The sequence below is a fragment of the Protobothrops mucrosquamatus genome, unplaced genomic scaffold (assembly GCF_001527695.2).
Source record: "Protobothrops mucrosquamatus isolate PMUCROS unplaced genomic scaffold, P.Mucros_1.0 scaffold486, whole genome shotgun sequence".
Classification (NCBI taxonomy): domain Eukaryota; kingdom Metazoa; phylum Chordata; class Lepidosauria; order Squamata; family Viperidae; genus Protobothrops; species Protobothrops mucrosquamatus.
The window spans coordinates 492,721-497,752 of NW_015386805.1; positions in this window are offsets into that span (position 1 = coordinate 492,721).

The following is a 5,032-nucleotide window of genomic DNA, read 5'->3' on the forward strand; positions in this document are numbered from 1 at the left end:
TGCTTAAATAATCTTTACCATGTTATTTCTATGTTATTGTTTCATCTTGTGTTCTTTCTGCTACACAACTCATGAAAATAGCCCTGTGTTAATTTGTAAAGAATGATTCCAGGTGAAATTATTTCTCCTTCTCTCTCATCTAGTGACCTTCATTTTGTAATTCTAGTTCCAGCTACAATTACATTATGGTTTATTCAAAAGTAATGAAACATTTTGCAAGATATGTTTCCATCCCTGACATTACAATAAAAATTTAAGAATTTAAATTGCTGGAGGTCAAAGCAAAAGCAACATCCAGTTTATAATGAAACAGGAGAACGTTGAATTGCACCTTTTCGGCTGACAGCACGAGAACTTTGGATTTTGACAGAGAGATATGATGAGGCATTCTTCCAGATAGAGTAAAAGGACACCATAGGAACTTTTTAAAAGTTCAACCTGTCATCTATAGAAATATGAAAAGGGAATATTAGTCATTCTTTTCAACAACATATAAGTTTTTTTTCTTTACTAGCCTCTAACAATAGCACAAAACAACCCTGGCCATTTTTTTCTCCATCTTGTCCCCATGGGGTTGTTCTCAGTAGTTCATCTCCAGATAAATAGCTTAAGAGAAAATGTGAAGGCAAAGGTATGTTTACCTTGGAGAATAAAGCTGATCTAATGTCAAGAAGCTTGTAACTGAAATCTAATATTGTATAATACACAAGATTAGATTTTTATTAGAAGTTTCTTGACATTAAGAACACTTGTAGTTATCTGCATCAGAGATAGACCATCTGAAACTGATCCCCACATAGAGTCCTTGTACCTACATGAATATTTGGACTGGGGGGAGGGGTTGAAGGTTTTAAAAAAGCAAAATGGGTGCTTTAAGACCTTATTTCAATCTTCAAACTGCCAAAGTCCAAAACAATTGAGGGTTCGGGGGGAAGGAACAAGTCTCAAAATTTTGGCTATACCCAATCCAGCGATATCATAACATCACTTTACTGTGCGGCTCCCCTAAACCAAAAAAAATGACCACTGCTATATCACACAAAGGACCCTGCATTCTTTCATCAGAAAGGACATCAGGCAGAGGATTGACACTCATTTGAGGATACTATTTCAGAATTCAGGTAACAAAAAAAGGATTCAGTTAGAAACCCTGCCTTGGAATACACCCATGTGATGACATTTCTACTTGTTAGGTCTATCATTATAAAGACAAGCACATACCTGGGAAAGGGAGAAAGGTGAAAACTCTCATTTTTACTCCTACTCTAAAGCCACTTGTTATCCACTCCATAATCCCTGTAATGGGTCAAGTAGCATAATCCAAAAAACAAACTAAGAGCAGCTGAACTCACAGGCTGAACTGTTGAAAAGAATGTTTGCAGGTTCTTTTTCTGTCTCCATTGTACAAATCGATGGGTTTACTATTGGTAGCTGTGAGTTATGAGGGCTACATATGGAGGTTCTATGTTTGAGGGCACTATAACTCTGCCACTTACTGGGAGACAATGGTAAGGGACCCTTGAATTGATAGCATGTTGTCCAGTTGCAGCAACTTCCTTTTATATTTTTCAGTATATTGGGCAAACTCGTAGACTCTGTCTCTTCTTGAATATCCATGTAAATTCATGTTCTTGTAGACCTTAGAAGCAAACCATCCAAAGGGAAGCATTTCAATTTGTTGATTTCAGTATAAGAGCATCCAGTGTGTTTATTATTTACACACTGATGTAAATGAAGCTTGAATGTTCTTCACTCTGATTTAGCCTTCTCCAGCAAATATTCTTCATATATAAAGGAATATTAAGTTCCAAGCTGACATGTTTCAAAAGCCATCACTTTGGCCATACTGGTTGGTATTCTGGCAGGCATCCCATACGTAGTGGACTCGTGATAAGGTTAAAGAAGGTGACAGATTGGTTGGTGACAGATTCTCTGGATGGGTTATGCCCATATCTTTTATGGAACTAATCTTTACAAATTCATGCCCCCAAAACAGGGCAGCTAATAAGTTCACAAAGTTTTCAGTGGCACTGCAATTTTGGTCAGTTAAAGCATTTAGCAGTGTTTTTCTTTCTTGTTACCTTCTCAAGCTTGTATTTACTCTGGTTTCTCATTCCAGTAATCTGCTTTGCAGCAATTATTTTGGCAAGACGTCAAACCACAAAAATGTATTCTTAACAGGATGAAGTGTACTGTCAGGATAGGTCAAATCCATAGTAACTTTCTCTCTTGAATGGGTGAATACAAAGTCAGTCTGGGCAAGGAGTTATTAAAAATAATTTGTGCAAAATATTGTTTTATCAAAATAGCTATGAAGCTATTAATATTATTTATTTATAGCCTACTTTTAAAAAAAGGCAGATGGCAACTTATATTTGGAAAGCAATGTAATGCATAAAAATGAGAAAACAAAAAATCCAGTACAAAATGAAAAGAAATTTTAAAACTGCAGTTGATAGGAACATTAACTAAATAATGAGTCCAATCAATTTTCTCATTCTAAGAACATAGAGAGCCCACATCTTGCAGTGATTCCCAGATATGGCTTAAGATGAGACATACCTTGGAATACTGAAGATACAGCATTGGTTGCCTCCCTGTTCCTTGGAGGTTGTGGGTAGAAGTGAACACTCCCATCTTTGCCAACAGAGCAACAGGGATATCATATTAAGGTCATTTATAAGAGGAGGGAGTTCACTTTTCTTGACACAACACCTTCATTTCAGCACATGAAAATCTCAGCATTGTCTAGAAATTATGAAATTCAGGATGTCCGTGTTAGCATATTATTACAAGGTATCTGACTGATCTTTGAAGATAAACAAGACTGGCCTAGACAGTCAGAAAAACCTCCCAGGAGAAAGCAGTGGCAAATCAATTTCAATATTATTGCCAACCCAACCGCAAACAAAAAACCTTTGAATCACCCAGAATTGAGGGTATCTTTAACTGTTAGGTAAGTCCCATTGGTCTAGAGATGTGGTAATAAAAATAATAACAATTTAGCCTGAATTGATGGCATTAGGCCAGCAAGGTCCCCCATTTTATTGACAACACTAAAAGAAATTATACTCCAATAGCTGGAAAGACATATTGATGTACATCAACCTGAAAGCCTCCTAATATGCTTGGGTGAAAAATCCTAGAATTACTAGCCAGCATGATTATGCTTGGAGAGAGCCCAGTTGATGTAGGCTGTTCTAGATGTAGTCTTTGCCAATTTTCCATTAAGAGTAAGAAGTAAACTCTTTGGCCTAAAGATTGAAATGTATCTTTTTCTCTTCCTAGAAATGAAAGTGAATAAAGTAAACGACATAAACAGAAATCAGATTAAATGGTAGACTTGCATAATAGGTGAACTACTGAACTCCAATCTCTTCTGAAAAAGATAATTTCTTCTAAAAGGCAAGGAATATGCTTTTCCCTCTATTGTTTATTTCTGAATTTATTCTGGACATAAGAGTGCCGAGTGTGAGCACTCAGATGAAACATGGCTTCTCCCATGTTGGACTCCAATACAGAGTCCAAGCCCTTGTTGTTTTATGGGTCTTTGTCTCTCACACACTTTTTTTGGGGGGTCTAATTGATCTCCTATGGCTATGAGCCTTTACTAAATTAAGCCAGTGGAATTCCAGGAGTATCAGAGTTAGGAAGTTTGTACTAAACTATGCATCATTTACAAATCTAGAACAGGCTAGAAAAGTTGTGAAATATCATAAAATCAAATTGATAGAACTGGCAAATACTGCAAGTCTCTAGTCTTTGCTTTGCATGGAAAGTAAGATATAAAAATACCAAAGAAAGCTGCACAACTCTCATTTAGCAATGAGTTTGCTTTCTTAATGGCCAACCACAGCAAATCCATATTTTGAAGCATACGCTTCAAGCCTTCGCTTGATCTCAATGTAGGCAGGTGCTCTAGAGATAAAGTCCCTGCAGCAAGAGACATGCTCTCACAGACACTATCTGCAGCATCGTTTCCCCCCAGGAACTTAGCATGGCTGCTGGCCTCATAAGTCATCTATCTTCATATCTTTTATTCCCATAATTGTTTTTTTTCCCCTTTGGGCTCATTACTTTTTTGGCCTCCTGTTCCAAAGTGGGACCCAGAAACAACGGCTTTTCTTGATTTATACCACTATTCCCTCAAGATGTTCATAGATTGCATCTAGTGCTGTGCTGATGCTCTTCTCTCAGCATCTGGTTTAAATTACAGATATTTAGGTCCTCCATCTCTGAACTTTATATCCATTTGTAATTTCCTCTCGTGGCCTTATTCTGGTGATCATACTTGCCTTTCTCCCACCTCCTCTCTTCTCTCTCATCTTCATCATTCTGAGAGTCCTGATAGTCTGCCTTGGCTTTGTCTGAAACAGTTTGAGAGAGGAAACCACTCCATTGGTTTGTCTTAACTTGGTTGCATTATGTGCCTCCCATACTCTTGAAAGCAACTTTTTCTTGATTAACCGGTTTGAATTGGACTCTGAGGCCCACCACTTCCAGCCAGCAAGAGGGATGGTGGGTGTTGAGTCCAAAACATATTGAGATCACCTGATTAGAGAAGAGTATTTTTAAGTTCAAGGTGTCCTCATCCTTGAAGCTGTGCTTTGTTTCTTTTATTCCTATAGGAGGAGTGGCAGAAACTGGGAGGGGAGGGAGGGGGGAGTTAAAAGAGAGATCAGCCTGGAATCCCTACATAGCTACAAATGAACTAAATTGAATTCTGTTGACCCTTATTTAACCCCAAGCATGAGTTAACCATTAGTTGAGAAGCTTCTTGGGCATAGGCATGATTATCAATAAATCAGTTTAATTGGATTTTCATGTGTGGATCTGATCTTTCACACCTAACAACTCTATTTCCCATTCATGAACATCAACGAGCAATCAGAAGACATGATAAAAACCCCTTAATTTTAACAACATATAGACTTAACCATAGTTTCAACTGGGAAACTGTGACCATCATAGAAAAAGCCGTCCAAAAATGCTAGAGAATTTCTGGAGGCATGGCAGTCTGACAAACTGGCCA